The following is a 25,181-nucleotide window of genomic DNA, read 5'->3' as shown; positions in this document are numbered from 1 at the left end:
GGAGCGCTCTCTCCTGTGTCCGATATGTGGTAAAGGAGCGGCATCTCCTGTGTCAGGGATCAGGTTTAGGAGTGCCCTCTGCTGTGTCAGGGATCTGGAATACAAGCACCCTCTGCTGTGTCAGGGATCTGGTATAGGAGCAGCCTCTCCTGTGTCAGGGATCTGGTTTAGGAGCGCCCTCTCCTGTTTCAGAGATGTGGTATGGGAGCACCCTCTCCTGTGTGAGGGATCTGGTTTAGGAGCGCCCTCTCCTGTGTCAGGGATCTGGTTTAGGAGCACCCACTCCTGTGTCAGGGATCTGTTTTAGGAGCACCCTCTACTGTTTCAGAGCTGTGGTATATGAGCGCCCTCTCCTGTGTCAGGGATCAGGTTTAGGAGCGCCTTCTCCTGTGTCAGGGATCTTGTTTAGGAGCACCCTCTGCTGTGTGAGGGATCTGGTTTAGGAGCACCCTCTCCTGTGTCAGGGATGTGGTTTAGGAGCACCCTCTCCTGTGTCAGGGATCTGGTTTAGGAGCTCCCTCTCCTGTGTCAGGGATCTGGTTTAGGAGCGACCTCTCCTGTGTCAGAGATGTGGTATAAGAGCGACCTCTCCTGTGTCAGGGATCTGGTTTAAGAGCGCCCTCTCATGTGTCAGGGATCTGGTTTAGGAGTGCTCTCTCCTGTTTCAGGGATCTGGTTTAGGAGCGCTCTCTCCTGTGTCAGGGATCTGGTTTAGGAGCGACCTCTCCTGTGTCAGGGATCTGCTTTAAGAGCACCCTCTCCTGTGTCAGGGATCTGGTTTAGGAGCGCCCTCTCTTGTGTCAGAGAGCTGCTGTGGGTGTACTTGGTCCTGTCTCAAAGACCTGTTGTGTGTAGACTTTCCCCTGTGTGAGGGATGTGGTTTAGGAGCGCCCTCTCCTGTGTCAGGGATCTGGTTTAGGAGCACCCCCTCCAGTGTCATGGATCTGGTATAGGAGCGCCCTCTCCTGTGTCAGGGATCTGCTGTGGGTGTACTTGGTCCTGTCTCAAAGACCTGTTGTGTGTGGGCTTTTCCCTGTGTCACGGATCTGGTTTAGGAGCGCTCTCTCCTGTGTCCGAGATGTGGTATAGGAGCGGCATCTCCTGTGTCAGCGATCAGGTTTAGGAGTGCCCTCTGCTGTGTCAGGGATCTGGTATAGAAGCACCCTCTGCTGTGTCAGGGATCTGGTATGGGAACAGCCTGTCCTGTGTCAGGGATCTGGCTTAGGAGCACCCTGTCCTGTGTCAAGGATCTGGTTTATGAGCACCCTCTCCTGTTTTAGAGATGTGGTATAGGAGCACCCTCTCTTGTGGCAGGGATCTGGTTTAGGAGTGTCCTCTGCTGCCTGAGGGATCTGGAATAGGAGCACCCTCTCCTGTGTCAGGGATCTGGTTTAGGAGCACCCTCTCCTGTGTCAGGGATCTGGTTTAGGAGCGCCCTGTCCTGTGTCAGGTTCTGGTTTAGGAGTGCCAGCTCCTGTGTCAGGGATCTGGTATAAGAGCACCCTGATCTGTGTCAGGGATCTGGTATAGGAGCGCCCTCTCCTGTGTCAGGGTTCTGGTCTAGGAGTGCCTTCTGCTGTGTCAGGGATCTGGTAAAGGAGCACCCAGTCCTGTGTCTGGGATCTGGTATAGGAGCACCCTCTCCTGTGTCAGAGATCTGGTTTAGGAGTGCCTTCTGCTGTGTCAGGGATCTGGTATAGGAGCACCCTGTCCTGTGTCAGGGATCTGGTATAGGAGCGCCCTCTCCTGTTTCAGGGATCTGGTTTAGGAGTGGCCTCTCCTGTGTCAGGGATCTGGTTTAGGAGCACCCTCTCCTATGATCTGGTTTAGGAGCACCCTCTCCTGTGTCAGGGATCTGGTTTAAGAGCGCCCTCTCCTGTGTCAGGGATCTGGTTTAGGAGCACCCTCTCTTGTGTCAGAGAGCTGCTGTGGGTGTACTTGGTCCTGTCTCAAAGACCTGTTGTGTGTGGGCTTTCCCCTGTGTGAGGAATCTGGTTTAGGAGCGCCCCCCCTGTGTCAGGGATCTGGCTTAGGAGCTCTCCCTCCAGTGTCATTGATCTGGTATGGGAGCACCCTCTCCTGTGTCAGGGATCTGCTGTGTGTGTACTTGGTCCTGTCTCAAAGACTTGTTGTGTGTGGGCTTTCCCCTGTGTCCGGGATCTGGTTTAGGATCGCCCTCTCCTGTGTCAGAGATCTTTTATAGAAGCACCCCCTGCTGTGTCAGGGATCTGGTATAGGAGCACCCTGTCCTGTGTCAGGGATCTGGTTTAGGAGCATCCTGTCCTGTGTCAGGGATCTGGTTTAGGAGTGCCCTCTCCAGTGTCAGAGATGTGGTATAGGAGTGCCCTCTCCTGTGTCAGCGATCTGGCTTAGGAGTGCCCTCTGCTGTGTGAGGGATCTGGTTTAGGAGCACCCTCTCCTGTGTCAGGGATCTGGTTTAGGAGCACCCTTTCCTGTGTCACGGATCTGGTTTAGGAGCACCCTCTCCTGTGTCAGGGATCTAGGAGCGCCCTCTCCTGTGTCAGGGATCTGGTTTAGGAGCGCCCTCTCCTGTGTCAGGGATCTGCTGTGGGTGTACTTGGTCCTGTCTCAAAGACCTGTTGTGTGTGTGCTTTCCACTGTGTCAGGGATCTGGTTTAGGAGCGCTCTCTCCTGTGTCCGATATGTGGTAAAGGAGCGGCATCTCCTGTGTCAGGGATCAGGTTTAGGAGTGCCCTCTGCTGTGTCAGGGATCTGGAATACAAGCACCCTCTGCTGTGTCAGGGATCTGGTATAGGAGCAGCCTGTCCTGTGTCAGGGATCTGGTTTAGGAGCGCCCTCTCCTGTTTCAGAGATGTGGTATGGGAGCACCCTCTCCTGTGTGAGGGATCTGGTTTAGGAGCGCCCTCTCCTGTGTCAGGGATCTGGTTTAGGAGCACCCACTCCTGTGTCAGGGATCTGTTTTAGGAGCACCCTCTACTGTTTCAGAGCTGTGGTATATGAGCGCCCTCTCCTGTGTCAGGGATCAGGTTTAGGAGCGCCTTCTCCTGTGTCAGGGATCTTGTTTAGGAGCGCCCTCTGCTGTGTGAGGGATCTGGTTTAGGAGCACCCTCTCTTGTGTCAGGGATGTGGTTTAGGAGCACCCTCTCCTGTGTCAGGGATCTGGTTTAGGAGCTCCCTCTCCTGTGTCAGGGATCTGGTTTAGGAGCGACCTCTCCTGTGTCAGAGATGTGGTATAAGAGCGACCTCTCCTGTGTCAGGGATCTGGTTTAAGAGCGCCCTCTCATGTGTCAGGGATCTGGTTTAGGAGTGCTCTCTCCTGTGTCAGGGATCTGGTTTAGGAGCGCTCTCTCCTGTGTCAGGGATCTGGTTTAGGAGCGACCTCTCCTGTGTCAGGGATCTGCTTTAAGAGCACCCTCTCCTGTGTCAGGGATCTGGTTTAGGAGCGCCCTCTCTTGTGTCAGAGAGCTGCTGTGGGTGTACTTGGTCCTGTCTCAAAGACCTGTTGTGTGTAGACTTTCCCCTGTGTGAGGGATGTGGTTTAGGAGCGCCCTCTCCTGTGTCAGGGATCTGGTTTAGGAGCACCCCCTCCAGTGTCATGGATCTGGTACAGGAGCGCCCTCTCCTGTGTCAGGGATCTGCTGTGGGTGTACTTGGTCCTGTCTCAAAGACCTGTTGTGTGTGGGCTTTTCCCTGTGTCAGGGATCTGGTTTAGGAGCGCTCTCTCCTGTGTCCGAGATGTGGTATAGGAGCGGCATCTCCTGTGTCAGCGATCAGGTTTAGGAGTGCCCTCTGCTGTGTCAGGGATCTGGTATAGAAGCACCCTCTGCTGTGTCAGGGATCTGGTATGGGAACAGCCTGTCCTGTGTCAGGGATCTGGCTTAGGAGCACCCTGTCCTGTGTCAAGGATCTGGTTTATGAGCACCCTCTCCTGTTTTAGAGATGTGGTATAGGAGCACCCTCTCTTGTGGCAGGGATCTGGTTTAGGAGTGTCCTCTGCTGCCTGAGGGATCTGGAATAGGAGCACCCTCTCCTGTGTCAGGGATCTGGTTTAGGAGCACCCTCTCCTGTGTCAGGGATCTGGTTTAGGAGCGCCCTGTCCTGTGTCAGGTTCTGGTTTAGGAGTGCCAGCTCCTGTGTCAGGGATCTGGTATAAGAGCACCCTGATCTGTGTCAGGGATCTGGTATAGGAGCGCCCTCTCCTGTGTCAGGGTTCTGGTCTAGGAGTGCCTTCTGCTGTGTCAGGGATCTGGTAAAGGAGCACCCAGTCCTGTGTCAGGGATCTGGTATAGGAGCACCCTCTCCTGTGTCAGAGATCTGGTTTAGGAGTGCCTTCTGCTGTGTCAGGGATCTGGTATAGGAGCACCCTGTCCTGTGTCAGGGATCTGGTATAGGAGCGCCCTCTCCTGTTTCAGGGATCTGGTTTAGGAGTGGCCTCTCCTGTGTCAGGGATCTGGTTTAGGAGCACCCTCTCCTATGATCTGGTTTAGGAGCACCCTCTCCTGTGTCAGGGATCTGGTTTAAGAGCGCCCTCTCCTGTGTCAGGGATCTGGTTTAGGAGCACCCTCTCTTGTGTCAGAGAGCTGCTGTGGGTGTACTTGGTCCTGTCTCAAAGACCTGTTGTGTGTGGGCTTTCCCCTGTGTGAGGAATCTGGTTTAGGAGCGCCCCCCCTGTATCAGGGATCTGGCTTAGGAGCGCTCCCTCCAGTGTCATTGATCTGGTATGGGAGCACCCTCTCCTGCGTCAGGGATCTGCTGTGTGTGTACTTGGTCCTGTCTCAAAGACTTGTTGTGTGTGGGCTTTCCCCTGTGTCCGGGATCTGGTTTAGGATCGCCCTCTCCTGTGTCAGAGATCTTTTATAGAAGCACCCCCTGCTGTGTCAGGGATCTGGTATAGGAGCACCCTGTCCTGTGTCAGGGATCTGGTTTAGGAGCATCCTGTCCTGTGTCAGGGATCTGGTTTAGGAGTGCCCTCTCCAGTGTCAGAGATGTGGTATAGGAGTGCCCTCTCCTGTGTCAGCGATCTGGCTTAGGAGTGCCCTCTGCTGTGTGAGGGATCTGGTTTAGGAGCACCCTCTCCTGTGTCAGGGATCTGGTTTAGGAGCACCCTTTCCTGTGTCACGGATCTGGTTTAGGAGCACCCTCTCCTGTATCAGGGATCTCCTGTGTCAGGGATCTGGTATATGAGCACCCTCTCCTGTGTCAGCGATCTGGTTTAGAAGCGCCCTCTCCTGTGTCAGAGATGTGGTATAGGAGCACCCTCTCCTGTGTCAGGGATCTGGTTTAGGAGTGCCTTCTGCTGTGTCAGGGATCTGGTTTAGGGTCACCCTCTCCTGTGTCAGGGATCTTGTTTAGGAGCGCCCTCTCCTGTGTCAGGGATCTGGTTTAGGAGCGCCCTCTCCTGTGACAGGGATCTGGTTTAAGAGCGCCCTCTCCTCTGTCAGGGATCTGGTTTAGGAGCGCCCTCTCCTGTGTCAGAGAGCTGCTGTGGCTTTCCTTGGTCCTGTCTCAAAGACCTGTTGTGTGTAGGATTTCACCTGTTTGTGGGATCTGGTTTAGGAGGGCCCTCTCCTGTGTCAGGAATCTGTTTTAGGAGCACCCCCTCCAGTGTCTTGGACCTGGTATAGGAGAGCCCTCTCCTGTGTCAGAGATCTGCTGTGGGTGTACTTGGTCCTGTCTCAAAGACCTGTTGTTTGTGCACTTTCCCTGTGTCCGGGATTTGGTTTAGGAGCGCCCTCTCCTGTGTCAGAGATGTGGTATAGGAGCGGCATCTCCTGTGTCAGGGATCAGGTTTAGGAGTGCCCTCTGCTGTGTCAGGGATCTGGTATAGAAGCACCCTCTGCTGTGTCAGGGATCTGGTATAGGAGCACCCTGTCCTGTGTCAGGGATCTGGTTTGGGAGAGCCCTCTCCTGTTTCAGAGATGTCGTTTAGGAGCGCCTTCTCCTGTGTGAGGGATCTTGTTTAGGAGTGCCCTCTGCTGTGTGAGGGATCTGGTTTAGGAGCACCCTCTCCTGTGTCAGGGATCTGGTTTAGGAGCACCCTCTCCTGTGTCAGGGATCTGGTTTAGGAGTGCCCTCTCCTGTGTCAGGGATCTGCTGTGGGTGTAGTTGGTCCTCTCTCAAAGACCTGTTGTGTGTGGGCTTTCCCCTGTGTCAGGGATCTGGTTAAGGAGCGCCCTCTCCTGTGTCAGAGATGTGGTATAGTAGCGGCATCTCCTGTGTCAGGGATCAAGTTTAGTGGTGCCCTCTGCTGTGTCAGGGATCTGGCATAGAAGCACCCTCTGCTGTGTCAGGGATCTGGTATAGGAGCACCCTGTCCTGTGTCAGGGATCTGGCTTCGGAGCACCTTGTCCTGTGTCAGGGATCTGGTTTAGGAGCGCCCTCTCCCGTTTCAGAGATGTGGTATAGGAGCGCCCTCTCCTGTGTCAGGGATCTGGTTTAGGAGCAACCTCTCCTGTATTAGGGATCTCCTGTGTCAGGGATCTGGTATAGGAGCACCCTGTCCTGTGTCAGGGATCTGGTTTAGAAGCGCCCTCTCCTGTGTCAGAGATGTGGTATAGGAGCGCCCTCTCCTGTGTCAGGTATCTGGTTTAGGAGTGCCTTCTGCTGTGTCATGGATCTGGTTTTGGATCACCCTCTCCTGTGTCATGGATCTGGTTTAAGAGCGCCCTCTCCTGTGTCAGGGATCTGTTTTAAGAGCGCCATCTCCTCTGTAAGGGATCTGGTTTAGGAGTACCCTCTCCTGTATCAGGGATCTCCTGTGTCAGGGATATGGTATAGGAGCATCCTCTCCTGTGTCAGGGATCTGGTTTAGACGCGCCCTCTCCTTTTCAGAGATGTGGTACAGGAGCGCCCTCTCCTGTGTCAGGGATCTGGTTTAGTATCACCCTCTTCTGTGTCAGGGATCTGGTTTAGGAGCACCCTCTCCTGTGTCAGGGGTGTGGTATAGGAGCAGCATCTCCTGTGTCAGGGATCAGGTTTAGGAGTGCCCTCTGCTGTGTCAGGGATCTGGTATAGAAGCACCCTCTGCAGTGTCATGGATCTTGTGTAGGAGCATCCTGTCCTGTGTAAGGGATCTGGTTTAGGAGCGCCCTCTCCTGTGTCAGAGATGTGGTTTAGGAGTGCCCTCTGCTGTGTGAGGGATCTGGTTTAGGAGCACCCTCTCCTGTGTCAGGGATCTGGTTTTGGAGGACCCTTTCCTGTGTTAGAGATCTGGTTTAGGTTCACCCTCTCCTGTATCAGGGATCTCCTGTGTCAGGGATCTGGTATAGGAGCGCCCTCTCCTGTGTCAGCAATCTGGTTTAGAAGCGCCCTCTCCTGTGTCAGAGACGTGGTATAGGAGCGCCCTCTCCTGTGTCAGGGATCTGGTTTAGGAGTGCCTTCTGCTGTGTCAGGGATCTGGTGTAGGGTCACCCTCTCCTGTGTCAGGGATCTTGTTTAAGAGCCCCCTCTCCTGTGTCAGGGATTTGGTTTAGGAACGCCCTCTCCTGTGAAAGGGATCTGGTTTAAGAGCGCCCTCTCCTCTGTCAGGGATCTGGTTTAGGAGCGCCCTCTCCTGTGTCAGAGAGCTGCTGTGGGTTTCCTTGGTCCTGTCTCAAAGACCTGTTGTGTGTGGGCTTTCCCCTGTGTGAGGGATCTGGTTTAGGAGGGCCCTCTCCTGTGTCAGGGATCTGGTTTAGGAGCACCCCCTCCAGTATCATGGATCTGGTATAGTAGAGCCCTCTCCTGTGTCAGAGATCTGCTGTGGGTGTACTTGGTCCTGTCTCAAAGACCTGTTGTTTGTGGGCTTTCCCTGTGTCAGGGATTTGGTTTAGGAGCGCCCTCTCCTGTGTCTGAGATGTGGTATAGGAGCGGCATCTCCTGTGTCAGGGATCAGGTTTAGGAGTGCCCTCTGCTGTGTCAGGGATCTGGTATAGAAGCACCCTCTGCTGTGTCAGGGATCTGGTATAGGAGCACCCTGTCCTGTGTCAGGGATCTGGTTTGGGAGAGCCCTCTCCTGTTTCAGAGATGTCGGTTAGGAGCACCTTCTCCTGTTTCAGCGATCTTGTTTAGGAGTGCCCTCTGCTTTGTGAGGTGTCTGGTTTAGGAGCACCCTCTCCTGTGTCAGGGATCTGGTTTAGGAGCGCCCTCTCCTGTGTCAGGGATCTGGTTTAGGAGTGCCCTCATCTGTGTCAGGGATCTGGTTTAGGAGCACCCCCTCCAGTGTCATGGATCTGGTATAGGAGCGCCCTCTCGTGTGTCAGGGATCTGCTGTGGGTGTAGTTGGTCCTCTCTCAAAGACCTGTTGTGTGTGGGCTTCCCCCTGTGTCAGGGATCTGGTTAAGGAGCGCCCTCTCCTGTGTCAGAGATGTGGTATAGTAGCGGCATCTCCTGTGTCAGGGATCAAGTTTAGGGGTGCCCTCTGCTGTGTCAGGGATCTGGCATAGAAGCACCCTCTGCTGTGTCAGGGATCTGGTATAGGAGCACCCTGTCCTGTTTCAGGGATCTGCCTTAGGAGCACCCTGTCCTGTGTCAGGGATCTGGTTTAGGAGCGCCCTCTGCTGTGTGAGCGATGTGGTTTAGGAGCACCCTCTCCTGTGTCAGGGATCTGTTTAAGGAGCAACCTCTCCTGTATTAGGGATCTCCTGTGTCAGGGATCTGGTATAGATGCACCCTGTCCTGTGTCAGGGATCTGGTTTAGAAGCGCCCTCTCCTGTGTCAGAGATGTGGTATAGGAGCGCCCTCTCCTGTGTCAGGTATCTGGTTTAGGAGTGCCTTCTGCTGTGTCACGGATCTGGTTCAGGATCACCCTCTCCTGTGTCAGGGATCTGGTTTAAGAGCACCCTCTCCTTTGTCAGGGATCTGTTTTAAGAGCGCTGTCTCCTCTGTCAGGGATCTGGTTTAGGAGGACCCTCTCCTGTATCAGGGATCTCCTGTGTCAGGGATCTGGTAGAGGAGCATCCTCTCCTGTGTCAGGGATCTGGTTTAGAAGCGCCCTCTCCTTTTCAGAGATGTGATACAGGAGCGCCCTCTCCTGTGTCAGGGATCTGGTTTAGGAGTGCCTTCTGCTGTGTCAGGGATCTGGTTTAGTATCACCCTCTCCTGTGTCAGGGATCTTGTTTAAGAGCTCCCTCTCCTCTGTCAGGGATCTGGTTTAGGAGTGCCCTCTCTTGTGTCAAAGAGCTGCTGTGGGTGTCCTTGGTGCTGTCTCAAAGACCTGTTGTGTGTGGGCTTTCCCCTGTTTGAGGGATCTGGTTTAGGAGGGCCCTCTCCTGTGTCAGGGATCTGGTTTAGGAGCACCCTCTCCAGTGTCATAGATCTGGTATAGGAGAGCCCTCTCCTGTGTCAGGGATCTGCTGTGGGTGTACTTGGTCCTGTCTCAAAGACTTGTTGTTTGTGGGATTTCCCTGTGTCAGGGATTTGGTTTAGGAGCACCCTCTCCTGTGTCAGAGATGTGGTATAGGAGCGGCATCTCCTGTGTCAGAGATCAGGTTTAGGAGTGCCCTCCGCTGTGTCAGGGATCTGGTATAGAAGCACCCTCTGCTGTGTCAGGGATCTTGTGTAGGAGCACCCTGTCCTGTGTCAGGGGTCTGGCTTAGGAGCACCTTGTCCTGTGTCAGGGATATGGTTTAGGAGCGCCATCTCCTGTGTCAGGGTTGTTGTTTAGGAGTGCCCTCTGCTGTGTGAGGGATCTGGTTTAGGAGCGCCTTCTCCTGTGTCAGGGTTGTTGTTCAGGAGCGCCATCTCCTGTGTCAGGGATCTGGTTTAGGAGTGCCCTCTGCTGTGTGAGGGATCTGGTTTAGGAGCACCCTCTCCTGTGTCAGGGATCTAGGAGGGCCCTCTCCTGTGTCAGGGATCTGGTTTAGGAGCGCCCTCTCCTGTGTCAGGGATCTGGTTTAGGAGCACCCCCTCCAGAGTCATGGATCTGGTATAGGAGCTCCCCCTCCTGTGTCAGGGATCTGCTGTGGGTGTACTTGGTCCTGTCTCAAAGACCTGTTGTGTGTGGGCTTTCCCCTATGTCAGGGATCTGGTTTAGGAGCGCTCTCTCCTGTGTCCGAGATGTGGTATAGGAGCGGCATCTCCTGTGTCAGGGATCAGGTTTAGGAGTGCCCTCTGCTGCGTCAGGGATCTGGTATAGAAGCACCCTCTGCTGTGTCAGGGATCTGGTATAGGAGCAGCCTGTCCTGTGTCAGGGATCTGGTTTAGGAGCGCCCTCTCCTGTTTCAGAGATGTGGTATAGGAGCACCCTCTCCTGTGTGAGGGATCTGGTTTAGGAGCGCCCTCTTCTGTGTCAGGGATCTGGTTTAGGAGTGCCCTCTGCTGTGAGAGGGATCTGGTTTAGGAGCACCCTCTCCTGTGTCAGGGATGTGGTTTAGGAGCACCCTCTCCTGTGTCAGGGGTCTGGCTTAGGAGCACCTTGTCCTGTGTCAGGGATATGGTTTAGGAGCGCCATCTCCTGTGTCAGGGTTGTTGTTTAGGAGTGCCCTCTGCTGTGTGAGGGATCTGGTTTAGGAGCGCCTTCTCCTGTGTCAGGGTTGTTGTTCAGGAGCGCCATCTCCTGTGTCAGGGATCTGGTTTAGGAGTGCCCTCTGCTGTGTGAGGGATCTGGTTTAGGAGCACCCTCTCCTGTGTCAGGGATCTAGGAGCGCCCTCTCATGTGTCAGGGATCTGGTTTAGGAGCGCCCTCTCCTGTGTCAGGGATCTGGTTTAGGAGCACCCACTCCAGAGTCATGGATCTGGTATAGGAGCGCCCCCTCCTCTGTCAGGGATCTGCTGTGGGTGTACTTGGTCCTGTCTCAAAGACCTGTTGTGTGTGGGCTTTCCCCTATGTCAGGGATCTGGTTTAGGAGCGCTCTCTCCTGTGTCCGAGATGTGGTATAGGAGCGGCATCTCCTGTGTCAGGGATCAGGTTTAGGAGTGCCCTCTGCTGTGTCAGGGATCTGGTATAGAAGCACCCTCTGCTGTGTCAGGGATCTGGTATAGGAGCAGCCTGTCCTGTGTCAGGGATCTGGTTTAGGAGCGCCCTCTCCTGTTTCAGAGATGTGGTATAGGAGCACCCTCTCCTGTGTGAGGGATCTGGTTTAGGAGCGCCCTCTTCTGTGTCAGGGATCTGGTTTAGGAGTGCCCTCTGCTGTGAGAGGGATCTGGTTTAGGAGCACCCTCTCCTGTGTCAGGGATGTGGTTTAGGAGCACCCTCTCCTGTGTCAGGGATCTGGTTTAGGAGCTCCCTCTCCTGTGTCAGGGATCTGATTTAGGAGCGCCCTCTCCTGTGTCAGAGATGTGGTATAAGAGCGCCCTCTCCTGTGTCAGGGATCTGGTTTAGGAGCGCCCTCTCCTGTGTCAGGGATCTGGGTTGGGAGAGCCCTCTCCTGTTTCAGAGATGTCGTTTAGGAGCGCCTTCTCCTGTGTCAGGGATCTTGTTTAGGAGTTCCCTCTGCTGTTTGAGGGATCTGGTTTAGGAGCACCCTCTCCTGTGTCAGGGATCTGGTTTAGGAGCGCCCTCTCCTGTGTCAGGGATCTGGTTTAGGAGTGCCCTCTCCTGTGTCAGGGATCTTCTGTGGGTGTAGTTGGTCCTCTCTCAAAGACCTGTTGTGTGTGGGCTTTCCCCTGTGTCAGGGATCTGGTTAAGGAGCGCCCTCTCCTGTGTCAGAGATGTGGTATAGTAGCGGCATCTCCTGTGTCAGGGATCAAGTTTAGGGGTGCCCTCTGCTGTGTCAGGGATCTGGCATAAAAGCACCCTCTGCTGTGTCAGGGATCTGGTATAGGAGCACCCGGTCCTGTGTCAGGGATCTGCCTTAGGAGCACCCTGTCCTGTGTCAGGGATCTGGTTTAGGAGCGCCCTCTCCCGTTTCAGAGATGTGGTATAGGAGCGCCCTCTCCTGTGTCAGGGATCTGGTTTAGGAGCGCCCTCTGCTGTGTGAGGGATCTGGTTTAGGAGCACCCTCTCCTGTGTCAGGGATCTGGTTTAGGAGCAACCTCTCCTGTATTAGGGATCTCCTGTGTCAGGGATCTGGTATAGAAGCACCCTTTCCTGTGTCAGGGATCTTGTTTAGAAGCGCCCTCTCCTGTGTCAGAGATGTGGTATAGGAGCGCCCTCTCCTGTGTCAGGTATCTGGTTTAGGAATGCCTTCTGCTGTGTCACGGATCTGGTTTAGGATCACCCTCACCTGTGTCAGGGATCTGGTTTAAGAGCGCCCTCTCCTGTGTCAGGGATCTGTTTTAAGAGCGCTGTCTCCTCTGTCAGGGATCTGGTTTAGGAGGACCCTCTCCTGTATGAGGGATCTCCTGTGTCAGGGATCTGGTATAAGAGCATCCTCTCCTGTGTCAGGGATCTGGTTTAGAAGCGCCCTCTCCTTTTCAGAGATGTGGTACAGGAGCGCCCTCTCCTGTGTCAGGGTTCTGGTTTAGGAGTGCCTTCTGCTGTGTCAGGGATCTGGTTTAGTATCACCCTCTTCTGTGTCAGGGATCTGGTTTAGGATCGCCCTCTCCTGTGTCAGGGATCTTGTTTAAGAGCTCCCTCTCCTCTGTCAGGGATCTGGTTTAGGAGTGCCCTCTCCTGTGTCAGGGATCTGGTTTAGAAGCGCCCTCTCCTGTGTCAGGGATCTGGTTTAGGAGCGTCCTCAGTTGTGTCAGGCATCTGGTATAGGAGCGCCCTCTCCTGTGTCAGGGATCTGGTTTAGGAGCGCCCTCTCCTGTGTCAGGGATCTGGTATAGGAGCGCCCTCTGCTGTGTCAGGGATCTGGTATAGGTGCGCCCTCTCATGTGTCAGGGATCTGGTATAGGTGTGCCCTCTCATGTGTCAGGGATCTGGTATAGGAGCACCCTCTCCGGTGTGAGGGATCTGGCTTACGAGCGCCCTCTCCTGTGTTAGGGATCTGGTTTAACAGCGCCCTCTACTGTGTCAGGGATCTGGTTTAGGAGTGCCAGCTCCTGTGTCAGGGATCTGGTTTAAGAGCGCCCTCTTCTGTGTCAGAGATGTGGGTTTGTAGGGCTCTCTCCTATGTCAGGGATATGGTTTAGGAGCGCCCTGTCCTGTGTCAGGGATCTGGTTTAGGAGCACCCTCTCCTGTGTCAGAGATCTGCTGTGGGTGTACTTGGTCCTGTCTCAAACACCTGTTCTGGGTGGGCTTTCACCTATGTCAGGGATCTTGTTTAACAGCGCCCTCTCCTGTGTCAGGTTCTGGTTTAGGAATGCCAGCTCCTTTGTCAGGGATCTGGTATAAGAGCACCCTCTCCTGTGTCAGGGATATTGTTTAAGATCGCCCTCTCATGTGTCAAGGATCTGGTGTAGTAGCGTTCTCTCTGTGTCAGGGATCTGGAGCCCCCTCTCATGTGTCAGGGATCTGGTTTAAGAGCGCCCTCTCCTGTGTCAGGGGTCTGGTTTAGGAGCACCCTCTCCAGTGTCAGGGATCAGGTTTAGGAGCGCCCTCTCCTGTGTCAGGCATCTGGTATAGGAGCACCATCTCCTGTGTCAGGGATCTGCTTTAAGAGCGCCCTCTCCTGTGTCAGGGATCTGGTATAAGAGCACCCTCTCCTGTGTCAGGGATCTTGTTTAAGATCGCCCTCTCCGGTGTCAGTGATCTGGTTTAGGAGCGCCCTCTCATGTGTCAAGGATCTGGTGTAGTAGCGTCCTCTCCTGTGTCAGGGATCTGGAGCCCCCTCTCATGTGTCAGGGATCTGGTTTAAGAGCGCCCTCTCCTGTGTCAGGGATCTAGTTTAAGAGTGCCCTCTCCTGTGTCAGGGGTCTGGTTTAGGAACACCCTCTCCAGTGTCAGGGATCAGGTTTAGGAGCGCCCTCTCCTGTGTCAGGGATCTGGTTTGGGAGCACCCTCTCCTGTGTCAGGAATCTATTTTAGGAGCGCCCTCTACTGTTTCAGGGATCTGGTTTAAGAGCGCCCTCTCCTGTGTCAGGGATCTGGTTTAGGAGCATCCTCCCCTGTGTCCAGTATCTGGTTTAGGAGCACCCTCTCCTGTGTCAGAAGTCTGCTGTGGGTGTACTGGCTCCTATCTCAAAGACCTGTTCTGGGTGGGCTTTCCAATGTGTCAGGGATCTGGTTTAAGAGCGCCCTCTCCTGTGTCAGGAATCTGTGTCAGGGACCTGGTTTAGGAGCGCCAGCTCCTGTGTCAGGGAACTGGTTTAGGAGTGCCTTCTCCTGTGCAGGGATCTGGTTTAGGAGCGCCCTCTGATGTGTCAGGGATCTGGTTTAGGAGCGCCCTCTGCTGTGTCAGAGATGTGGTTTTGGAGCGCCGTCTCCTGTGTCAGGGATCTGGTTTAGAAGCGCCCTCCCCTGTGTCAGGGATCTGGTATAGGAGCTCCCTCTGCTGTGCCATGGATCTGGTATAAGAGCGCCCTCTCCTGTGTCAGGGATCTGGTTTAGGAGCGCCCTCAGTTGTGTCAGGCATCTGGTATAGGAGCGCCCTCTCCTGTGTCAGGGATCTGGTTTAGGAGCACCCTCTGCTGTGTCAGGGATCTGGTTTAGGAGCGCCCTCTGCTGTGTCAGGGATCTGGTATAGGTGCGCCCTCTCCTGTGTCAGGGATCTGGTTAAGGAGCGCCCTCTCCTGTGTCAGAGATGTGGTATAGTAGCGGCATCTCCTGTGTCAGGGATCAAGTTTAGTAGTTCCCTCTGCTGTGTCAGGGATCTGGCATAGAAGCACCCTCTGCTGTGTCAGGGATCTGGTATAGGAGCACCCTGTCCTGTGTCAGGGATCTGGCTTTGGAGCACCATGTTCTGTGTCAGGGATCTGGTTTAGGAGCGCCCTCTCCCGTTTCAGAGATGTGGTATAGGAGCGCCCTCTCCTGTGTCAGGGATCTGGTTTAGGAGCAACCTCCCCTGCATTAGGGATCATCTGTGTCAGGGATCTGGAATAGGAGCACCCTGTCCTGTGTCAGGGATCTGGTTTAGAAGCGCCCTCTCCTGTGTCAGAGATGTGGTATAGGAGCGCCCTCTCCTGTTTCAGGTATCTGGTTTAGGAGTGCCTTCTGCTGTGTCACGGATCTGGTTTTGGATCACCCTCTCCTGTGTCAGGGATCTGGTTTAAGAGCGCCCTCTCCTCTGTCAGGGATCTGGTTTAGGTGCACCCTCTCCTGTATCAGGGATCTCCTGTGTCAGGGATATGGTATAGGAGCATCCTCTCCTGTGTCAGGGATCTGGTTAAGACGCGCCCTCTCCTTTTCAGAGATGTGGTACAGGAGCGCCCTCTCCTGTGTCAGGGATCTGGTTATTATCACCCTCTTCTGTGTCAGGGATCTGGTTTAAGAGCACCCTCTCCTGTGTCAGGGGTGTGGTATAGGAGCGGCATCTCCTGTGTCAGAGATCAGGTTTAGTAGTGCCCTCTGCTGTGTCAGGGATCTGGTATAGAAGCACCCTCTGCAGTGTCATGGATCTTGTGTAGGAGCATCCTGTCCTGTGTAAGGGATCTGGTTTAGGAGTGCCCTCTCCTGTGTCAGAGATGTGGTATAGGAGTGCCCTCTCCTGTGTCAGGGATCTGGTTGAGGAGTGCCCTCTGCTGTGTGAGGGATCTGGTTTAGGAGCACCCTCTCCTGTGTCAGGGATCTGGTTTTGGAGCACCCTTTCCTGTGTCAGGGATCTGGTTTATGATCACCCTCTCCTGTATCAGGGATCTCCTGTGTCAGGGATCTGGTATAGGAGGGCCCTCTCCTGTGTCAGTGATCTGGTTTAGAAGCGCCCTCTCCTGTGTCAGAGACGTGGTATAGGAGCGCCCTCTCCTGTGTCAGGGATCTGGTTTAGGAGTGCCTTCTGCTGTGTCAGGGATCTGGTGTAGGGTCACCCTCTCCTGTGTCAGGGATCTTGTTTAAGAGCCCCCTCTCCTATGTCAGGGATCTGGTTTAGGAACGCCCTCTCCTGTGAAAGGGATCCGATTTAAGAGCGCCCTCTCCTCTGTCAGGGATCTGGTTTAGGAGCGCCCTCTCCTGTGTCAGAGAGCTGCTGTGGGTTTCCTTGGTCCTGTCTCAAAGACCTGTTGTGTGTGGGATTTCACCTGTTTGTGGGATCTGGTTTAGGAGGGCCCTCTCCTGTGTCAGGGATCTGTTTTAGGAGCACTCCCTCCAGTGTCTTGGACCTGGTATAGGAGAGCCCTCTCCTGTGTCAGAGATCTGCTGTGGGTGTACTTGGTCCTGTCTCAAAGACCTGTTGTTTGTGGGCTTTCCCTGTGTCAGGGATTTGGTTTAGGAGCGCCCTTTCCTGTGTCAGAGATGTGGTATAGGAGCGGCATCTCCTGTGTCAGGGATCAGGTTTAGGAGTGCCCTCTGCTGTGTCAGGGATCTGGTATAGAAGCACCCTCTGCTGTGTAAGGGATCTGGTATAGGAGCGCCCTGTCCTGTGTCAGGTATCTGGTTTAGGCGCGCCCTCTCCTGTATCAGGGATCTGGTTTAGGAGTGCCCTCACCTGTGTCAGGGATCTGGTTTAGGAGCAACCCCTCCAGTGTCATGGATCTGGTATAGGAGCGCCCTCTCGTTTGTCAGGGATCTGCTATGTGTGTAGTTGGTCCTCTCTCAAAGACCTGTTGTGTGTGGGCTTTCCCCTGTGTCAGGGATCTGGTTAAGGAGCACCCTCTCCTGTGTCAGAGATGTGGTATAGTAGCGGCATCTCCTGTGTCAGGGATCAAGTTTAGGGGTGCCCTCTGCTGTGTCAGGGATCTGGCACAGAAGCACCCTCTGCTGTGTGAGGGATCTGGTATAGGAGCACCCTTTCCTGTTTCAGGGATCTGCCTTAGGAGCACCCTGTCCTGTGTCAGGGATCTGGTTTAGGAGCGCCCTCTGCTGTGTGAGGGATGTGGTTTAGGAGCACCCTCTCCTGTGTCAGGGATCTGGTTTAGGAGCAACCTCTCCTGTATTAGGGATCTCCTGTGTCAGGGATCTGGTATAGAAGCACCCTGTCCTGTGTCAGGGATCTGGTTTAGACGCGCCATCTCCTGTGTCAGAGATGTGGTATAGGAGCGCCCTCTACTGTGTCAGGTATCTGGTTTAGGAGTGCCTTCTCCTGTGTCACAGATCTGGTTTAGGATCACCCTCTCCTTTGTCAGGGATCTGGTTTAAAAGCGCCCTCTCCTGTGTCAGGGATCTGTTTTAAGAGCGCCGTCTCCTCTGTCAGGGATCTGGTTTAGGAGGACCCTCTCCTGTATCAGGGATCTCCTGTGTCAGGGATCTGGTATAGGAGCATCCTCTCCTGTGTCAGGGATCTGGTTTAGAAGCGCCCTCTCCTTTTCAGAGATGTGATACAGGAGCGCCCTCTCCTGTGTCAGGGATCTGGTTTAGGAGTGCCTTCTGCTGTGTCAGGGATCTGGTTTAGTATCACCCTCTCCTGTGTCAGGGATCTTGTTTAAGAGCTCCCTCTCCTCTGTCAGGGATCTGGTTTAGGAGCGCCCTCTCCTGTGTCAGGGATCTGGTTTAGGAGCACCCTCAGTTGTGTCAGGCATCTGGTATAGGAGCGCCCTCTCCTGTGTCAGGGATCTGGTTTAGGAGCGCCCTCTCCTGTGTCAGGGATCTGGTATAGGAGCGCCCTCTGCTGTGTCAGGGATCTGGTTTAGGAGCGCCCTCTGCTGTGTCAGGGATCTGGTATAGGTGCGCCCTCTCATGTGTCAGGGATCTGGTACAGGAGCACCCTCTCCGGTGTGAGGGATCTGACTTAGGAGCGCCCTCTCCTGTGTCAGGGATCTGGTTTAAGAGCGCCCTCTCCTTTGTCAGGGATCTGGTATAGGAGCGCCCTATCTTGTGTCAGGGATGTGGTTTAGGAGCGCCCTCTCCTGTGTCAGGGATCTGGTTTAAGAGCGCCCTCTTCTGTGTCAGAGATGTGGTTTTGTAGGGCTCTCTCCTATGTCAGGGATATGGTTTAGGAGCGCCCTGTCCTGTGTCAGGGATCTGGTTTACGAGCACCCTCTCCTGTGTCAGAGATCTGCTGTGGGTGTACTTGGTCCTGTCTCAAACACCTGTTCTGGGTGGGCTTTCACCTATGTCAGGGATCTTGTTTAACAGCGCCCTCTCCTGTGTCAGGTTCTGGTTTAGGAATGCCAGCTCCTGTGTCAGGGATCTGGTATAAGAGCACCCTCTCCTGTGTCAGGGATCTTGTTTAAGATCGCTCTCTCATGTGTCAAGGATCTGGTGTAGTAGCGTCCTCTCCTGTGTCAGGGATCTGGAGCCCCCTCTCATGTGTCAGGGATCTGGTTTAAGAGCGCCCTCTCCTGTGTCAGGGGTCTGGTTTAGGAGCACCCTCTCCAGTGTCAGAGATCAGGTTTAGGAGCGCCCTCTCCTGTGTCAGGGATCTGGTATAGGAACACCCTCTCCAGTGTCAGGGATCAGGTTTAGGAGCGCCCTCTACTGTGTCAGGGATCTGGTATAGGAGCACCATCTCCTGTGTCAGTGATCTGGTTTGGGAGCACCCTCTCCTGTGTCAGGAATCTATTTTAGGAGCGCCCTCTACTGTTTCAGGGATCTGGTTTAAGAGCGCCCTCTCCTGTGTCAGGGATCTGGTTTAAGAGCGCCCTCCCCTGTGTCCAGTATCTGGTTTAGGAGCACCCTCTCCTGTGTCAGAGGTCTGCTGTGGGTGTACTGGCTCCTATCTCAAAGACCTGTTCTGGGTGGGCTTTCCAATGTGTCAGGGATCTGGTTTAAGAGCGCCCTCTCCTGTGTCAGGGATCTGTGTCAGGGAACTGGTTTAGGAGTGCCTTCTCCTGTGTCAGGGATCTGGTTTAGGAGCGCCCTGTGCTGTGTCAGGGATCTGGTTTAGGAGCACCCTCTGCTGTGTCAGAGATGTGGTTTTGGACCGCCATCTCCTGTGTCAGGGATCTGGTTTAGAAGCGCCCTCCCCTGTGTCAGGGATCTGGTTTAGGAGCTCCCTCTGCTGTGTCAGGGATCTGGTTTAGGAGCGCCCTCTGCTGTGTCAGGGATCTGGTATAGGTGCGCCCTCTCCTGTGTCAGGGATCTGGTTTAGGAGCACCCTCTTATGTGTCAGGGATCTGGTACAGGAGCGCCCTCTCCGGTGTCAGAGATCTGGCTAAGGAGGGCCCTCTCCTGTGTCAGGGATCTGGTTTAAGAGCGTCCTCTCCTGTGTCAGGGATCTGGTTTAGGAGCGCCCTCTGCTGTGTCAGGGATCTGGTTTAGGAGCGCCAGCTCCTGTGTCAGGGATCTGGTTTAAGAGCACCCTCTCCTGTGTCAGGGATCTGGTTTAGGAACACCCTCTCCAGTGTCAGGGATCAGGTTTAGGAGAGCCCTCTTCTGTGTCAGGGATCTGGTATAGGAGCACCATCTCCTGTGTCAGGGATCTGGTTTAGGAGCACCTTCTCCTGTGTCAGGGATCTGGTTTGGGAGTGCCCTCTCCTGTGTCAGAGATGTGGTACAGGAGCACCCTGTCCAGTGTCAGGGATCAGGTTTAGGAGCACCCTCTCCTGTGTCAGAGATCTGTTTTAGGAGTGCCCTCTGCTGTGTCAGAGATCTGGTTTAGGAGCGCCCTCTCCTGTGTCAGGGATCTGGTTTAGGAGCACCCTCTCCTGTGTCAGGGATCTGGTTTAGGAGCGCCCTCTGCTGTGTCAGGGATCTGGTTTAGGAGCGCCCTCTGCTATGTCAGGGATGTAGTTTAGGAGCGCCCTCTCCTGTGTCAGGGATCTGGTTTAGAAGCTCCCTCTGCTGTGTCATGGATCTGGTATAGGAGCGCCCTCTCCTGTGTCAGGGATCTGGTTTAGGAGCGCCCTCTGTTGTGTCAGGCATCTGGTATAGGAGCACCCTCTGCTGTGTCAGGGTTCTGGTATAGGAGCGCCTTCTGCTGTGTCAGGGATCTGGTTTAGGAGCGCCCTCTGCTGTGTCAGGGATCTGGTTTAAGAGAGTCCTCTCCTGTGTCAGGGACCTGGTTTAGGAGCACCCTCTCCTGTGTCAGGGATCACCTTTGGGTGTACGTGGTCCTATATCAAAGACCTGTTCTGGGTGGGCTTGCTCCTGTCCCATGGATCTGGTGTTGATCCACTGTTTCCCAGTTGGGAGATCCGCTGCGGGTTCACTGTCTCTTGTGTCAGATCCCTTGGGTAGGGGGTCTCTCTCAGTAATCTGGTTCAAGTGCTCTGAATCTAGTGCCTGAGATGTGGGGCCCGATTCACAAAGGTAAACTTAGATGTTTGGTCTCAGCTTAGACCAAACATCTAAATTTATGACTTTTGGAATTCACAAAGGGCATTTACGAATACTATCGTTACTCCTGCGCTTAGGGCGGAGATCTAAGTTTACCTTGGTGAATCGGGGCCATGGTGTGCAAGGGCTGTCCCTCCGATGGATGCTGGTGTACTGGTTGGTCCGCTGGACCCTGGGTGTGCTGTGTTTGCGAGTAGACTGTCTCCATTCTGCTATAGAGGTCTGGTGTGGCTGCCAGAGATGAGGTGGGGGGTCTGTGCGTGTGTGTGTGTGTGATTGTGTACCTTGCAGTTAGAGCTGAGCAAACCCCCGCTATCACCAGCACAACCACAAACTCCTGCCTGCGGGGGAGGCAGCGCATTAGTGAAAGATGGACCCGCTCCTTAAGGCCCTCAGATAGTGAAAGACGAACCCGCTCTTTGAGGCCCTCAGATAGTGAAAGATGGACCCCCTCTTTGAGGCCCTCAGATAGTGAAAGATGGACCCGCTCTTTGAGGCCCTCAGATGGTGAAAGACGAACCCGCTCTATGAGGCCCTCAGATAGTGGAAGATGGACCTGCTCTTTGAGGCCCTCAGATAGTGGAAGATGGACCCGCTCTTTCAGACCCTCAGATAGTAAAAGATGGACCCGCTCTCTGAGGCCCTCAGATAGTGAAAGATGGACCCGCTCTCTGAGAACCTCAGATAGTGAAAGATGGACCCGCTCTTTGAGGCGTCAGATAGTGAAAGATGGACCCGCTCCCTGAGGCCTCAGATACTGAAGGATGGACCCGCTCTTTGAGACCCCCAGATAGTGAAAGACGGACCCGCTCTTTGAGGCCCTCAGATAGTGGAAGATGGACCCACTCTTTGAGGCCCTCAGATAGTGGAAGATGGACCCACTCTTTGAGGCCCTCTGATAGTGGAAGACGGACCCGCTCTTTGAGACCCTCAGTTAGTGAAAGATGGACCCGCTCTCTGAGGCCTCAGATAGTGAAAAACGAACCCGCTCTTTGAGACCCTCAGATAGTGGAAGATGGACACACTCTTTGAGGCCCTCAGATAGTGGAAGATGGGCCCGTTCTTTGAGACCCTCAGATAGTGAAAGATGGACCCGCTGTCTGAGGCCCTCAGATAGTGAAAGATGGACCCGCTCTTTGAGGCCTCAGATAGTGAAAGATGTACGTCCCCTCTGAGGCCTGAGATAGTGAAGGATGGACCCGCTCCTAGAGACCCTCAGATAGTGGAAGACGGAGCCGCTCTTCGAGGCCTCAGATAGTGAAATACGAACCCGCTCTTTGAGACCCTCAGATAGTGGAAGATGGGCCCGTTCTTTGAGACTCTCAGATAGTGAAAGATGGACCCGCTGTCTGAGGTCCTCAGATAGTGAAAGATGGACCCACTCTTTGAGGCCTCAGATAGTGAAAGATGGACCTGCTCTATGAGGCCTGAGATAGTGAAGGATGGACCCTCTCCTTGAGACCCTCAGATAGTGGAAGACGGACCCGCTCTTTGTGGCCTCAGATAGTGAAAGACGAACCTGCTCTTCGAGGCCCTCAGATAGTGAATGATGGACCCGTTCTCTGAGGCTTCAGATAGTGAAAGATGGGCCCGCTCTTTGAGACCCTCAGATAGTGAAAGATGGACCCGCTCTTTGAGGCCCTCAGATAGTGAAAGACGAACCTGCTCTTCGAGGCCCTCAGATAGTGAAAGATGGACCCGCTCTCTGAGGCTACAGATAGTGAAAGATGGGCCCGCTCTTTGAGACCCTCAGATAGTGAAAGATGGACCCGCTCTTTGAGGCCCTCAGATAGTGAAAGACGAACCCGCTCTTTGAGGCCCTCAGATAGTGGAAGACGGACCCACTCTTTAAGGCCCTCAGATAGTGGAAGATGGTCCCGGTCATTGAGGCCCTCAGATAGTGGAAGATGGACCCGCTCTTTGAGGCCCTCAGATAGTGAAAGACGAACCCGCTCTTTGAGGCCCTCAGATAGTGGAAGATGGACCCGCTCTTTGAGGCCCTCAGATAGTGTAAGACGAACCCGCTCTTTGAGGCCCTCAGATAGTGGATGATGGACCCGCTCTTTGAGGCCCTCAGATAGTGGAAGACGGACCTGCTCTTTGAGACCCTCAGATAGTGAAAGATGGACCCGCTCTCTGAGGCCTCAGATAGTGAAAGACGAACCCGCTCTCTGAGACCCTCAGATAGTGAAAGATGGACCCGCTCACTGAGGCCTCAGATAGTGAAAGACGGACCCGCTCTTTGAGACCCTCAGATAGTGAAAGATGGACACGCTGTCTGAGGCCCTCAGATAGTGAAAGATGGACCCGCTCTTTGAGGCCATCAGATACTGAAAGATGGACCAGCTCTCTGAGGCCCCAGATAGTGAAAGATGGACCCGTTCTTTGAGTCCCTCAGATAGTGAAAGATGGACCCACTCTTTGAGGCCCTCAGGTAGTGGAAGATGGGCCCGTTCTTTGAGACCCTCAGATAGTGAAAGATGGACCCGCTGTCTGAGGCCTTCAGATAGTGAAAGAGGGACCCGCTCTTTGAGGCCATCAGATAGTGAAAGATGGACCCGCTCTTTGAGACCCTCAGATAGTGAAAGATGGACCCGCTCTCTGAGGCCCCAGATAGTGAAAGATGGACCCGCTCTCTCTGAGGCCTCAGATAGTGAAAGATGGACCCACTCTTTGAGTCCCTCAGATAGTGAATGTTGGACCCGCTCTTTGAGGCCCTCAAATAGTGAAAGATGGATCCTCTCTCTGAGGCCTCAGATAGTGAAAGATGGACCCGCTCTTTGAGACCCTCAGATAGTAGAAGATCGATCCGCTCTCTGAGGCCTCAGATAGTGAAAGATGGATCCGCTCTTTGAGGCCCTCAGATAGTAAAAGATGGACCCGCTCTTTGAGGCCCTCAGATAGTGAAAGATGGACCCGCTCTTTGAGGCCCTCAGATAGTGGAAGATGGATCCCCTCTCTGAGGCCTCGGATAGTGAACAATGGACCCGCTCTTTGAGGCCCTCAGGTAGTGGAAGATGGGCCTGTTCTTTGAGACCCTCAGATAGTGAAAGATGGACCCGCTCTCTGAGGCCTTCAGATAGTGAAAGACGAACCTGCTCTTTGAGGCCCTCAGATAGTGGAAGATGGACCGGCTCTCTGAGGCCTCGGATAGTGAACAATGGACACACTCTTTGAGACCCTCAGATAGTGAAAGATGGACCGGCTCTTTGAGGCCCTCAGAGAGTGGAAGATGGACCCGCTCTCTGAGGCCTCAGATAGTGAAAGATGGACCCGCTCTTTGAGGCCCTCAGATAGTGAAAGATGGACCCGCTCTTTGAGGCCCTCAGATAGTGGAAGATGGACCCGCTCTCTGAGGCCTTGGATAGTGAACGATGGACACACTCTTTGAGACCCTCAGATAGTGAAAGATGGACCCGCTCTCTGAGGCCCCAGATAGTGAAAGATGGACCCGCTCTCTCTGAGGCCTCAGATAGTGAAAGATGGACCCACTCTTTGAGTCCCTCAGATAGTGAAAGACGAACCCGCTCTTTGAGGCCCTCAGATAGTGGAAGATGGACCGGCTCTCTGAGGCCTCGGATAGTGAACAATGGACACACTCTTTGAGACCCTCAGATAGTGAAAGATGGACCGGCTCTTTGAGGCCCTCAGAGAGTGGAAGATGGACCCGCTCTCTGAGGCCTCAGATAGTGAAAGATGGACCTGCTCTTTGAGGCCCTCAGATAGTGAAAGATGGACCCGCTCTTTGAGACCCTCAGATAGTGGAAGATGGATCCGCTCTCTGAGGCCTCAGATAGTGAAAGATGGATCCGCTCTTTGAGGCCCTCAGATAGTAAAAGATGGACCCGCTCTTTGAGGCCCTCAGATAGTGGAAGATGGACCCCCTCTCTGAGGCCTTGGATAGTGAACAATGGACCCACTCTTTGAGGCCCTCAGGTAGTGGAAGATGGTCCCGTTCTTTGAGACCCTCAGATAGTGAAAGATGGACCCGCTGTCTGAGGCCTTCAGATAGTGAAAGACGAACCCGCTCTTTGAGGCCCTCAGATAGTGGAAGATGGACCGGCTCTCTGAGGCCTCGGATAGTGAACAATGGACACACTCTTTGAGACCCTCAGATAGTGAAAGATGGACCGGCTCTTTGAGGCCCTCAGAGAGTGGAAGATGGACCCGCTCTCTGAGGCCTCAGATAGTGAAAGATGGACCCGCTCTTTGAGGCCCTCAGATAGTGAAAGATGGACCCGCTCTTTGAGGCCCTCAGATAGTGGAAGATGGACCCGCTCTCTGAGGCCTTGGATAGTGAACGATGGACACACTCTTTGAGACCCTCAGATAATGAAAGATGGACCCGCTCTTTGAGACCCTCAGAACTTTCATTTTGCAGGCGGCAATGGGCCTACATTTTAAAGGGGAGCCAAGCTCTGCTTCAGGCAGGGCCCGACCGGCCTACCGGGCAACCAGGCAGTGCCTGAAGCAGGGCAACCAGGCAGTGCCTGAAGGGCTGTTCTGACATGTCAATGTGGGGGCTGTTTTTTATTTTTATACAGTTTGTGGGTCTGTTTTATGGTCTGCTGGACAGTTTTCCCTGTTGATTTTCCTGAAATTAAAACAAACATTGCCTGGAGAAAGGTCAAATCCATCCAGGCTACCATAACATACAAAACCTGCATTTCTTGACAAGTTCAAAACTGCCCCAATTTGCAAACATGGACCACTCATTCTCATATCTAAGTCACTAATGGGGGCCACTTTCTGTCCCAGGCTGACCCTGGCTGCAGGCCCCTCCAGTGAGTGACTGCACCTCCTGCAAGGGGATGTCAGGGCCCCCTCTTTCATCACACCCTGGGGTCCCCTCAAGTGAGCTTTAGCTCGCCCCCTCACAGCTCCTTTGCCTGCACAAATGTCTGAAATGTGGCAGGGGGCAGAGGAAAAGTGATGATCTATTTGCATGGGCCACGCCCCAATGCAAACGAAAGAAGGCCCCCTCGAGGTGGCAATCTGTATGGCAGAAGGGGCCCTACAGGGGTCTGCAGCCCTTCAGCAATGCAGAAGCGCCTGGGCGCCCAGGGCGGCGTTGGCGCTTTAGACAGC

General features: G+C 54.2%; 1 long non-coding RNA gene across 1 annotated transcript in view; it reads right to left on the bottom strand.

Annotated features, from left to right (window-relative positions):
- The window catches only part of LOC138246686 (uncharacterized), a 298,699-nt gene that overhangs the window by 247,082 nt on the left and 26,436 nt on the right, over positions 1 to 25,181 (bottom strand). The window lies entirely within an intron of this gene.

Source organism: Pleurodeles waltl, chromosome 7 (assembly GCF_031143425.1).
Source record: "Pleurodeles waltl isolate 20211129_DDA chromosome 7, aPleWal1.hap1.20221129, whole genome shotgun sequence".
Taxonomy (NCBI): Eukaryota; Metazoa; Chordata; class Amphibia; order Caudata; family Salamandridae; genus Pleurodeles; species Pleurodeles waltl.
The sequence above is the reverse complement of the archived record's forward strand: the minus strand, read 5'-3'. Positions and strand labels throughout refer to the sequence as shown.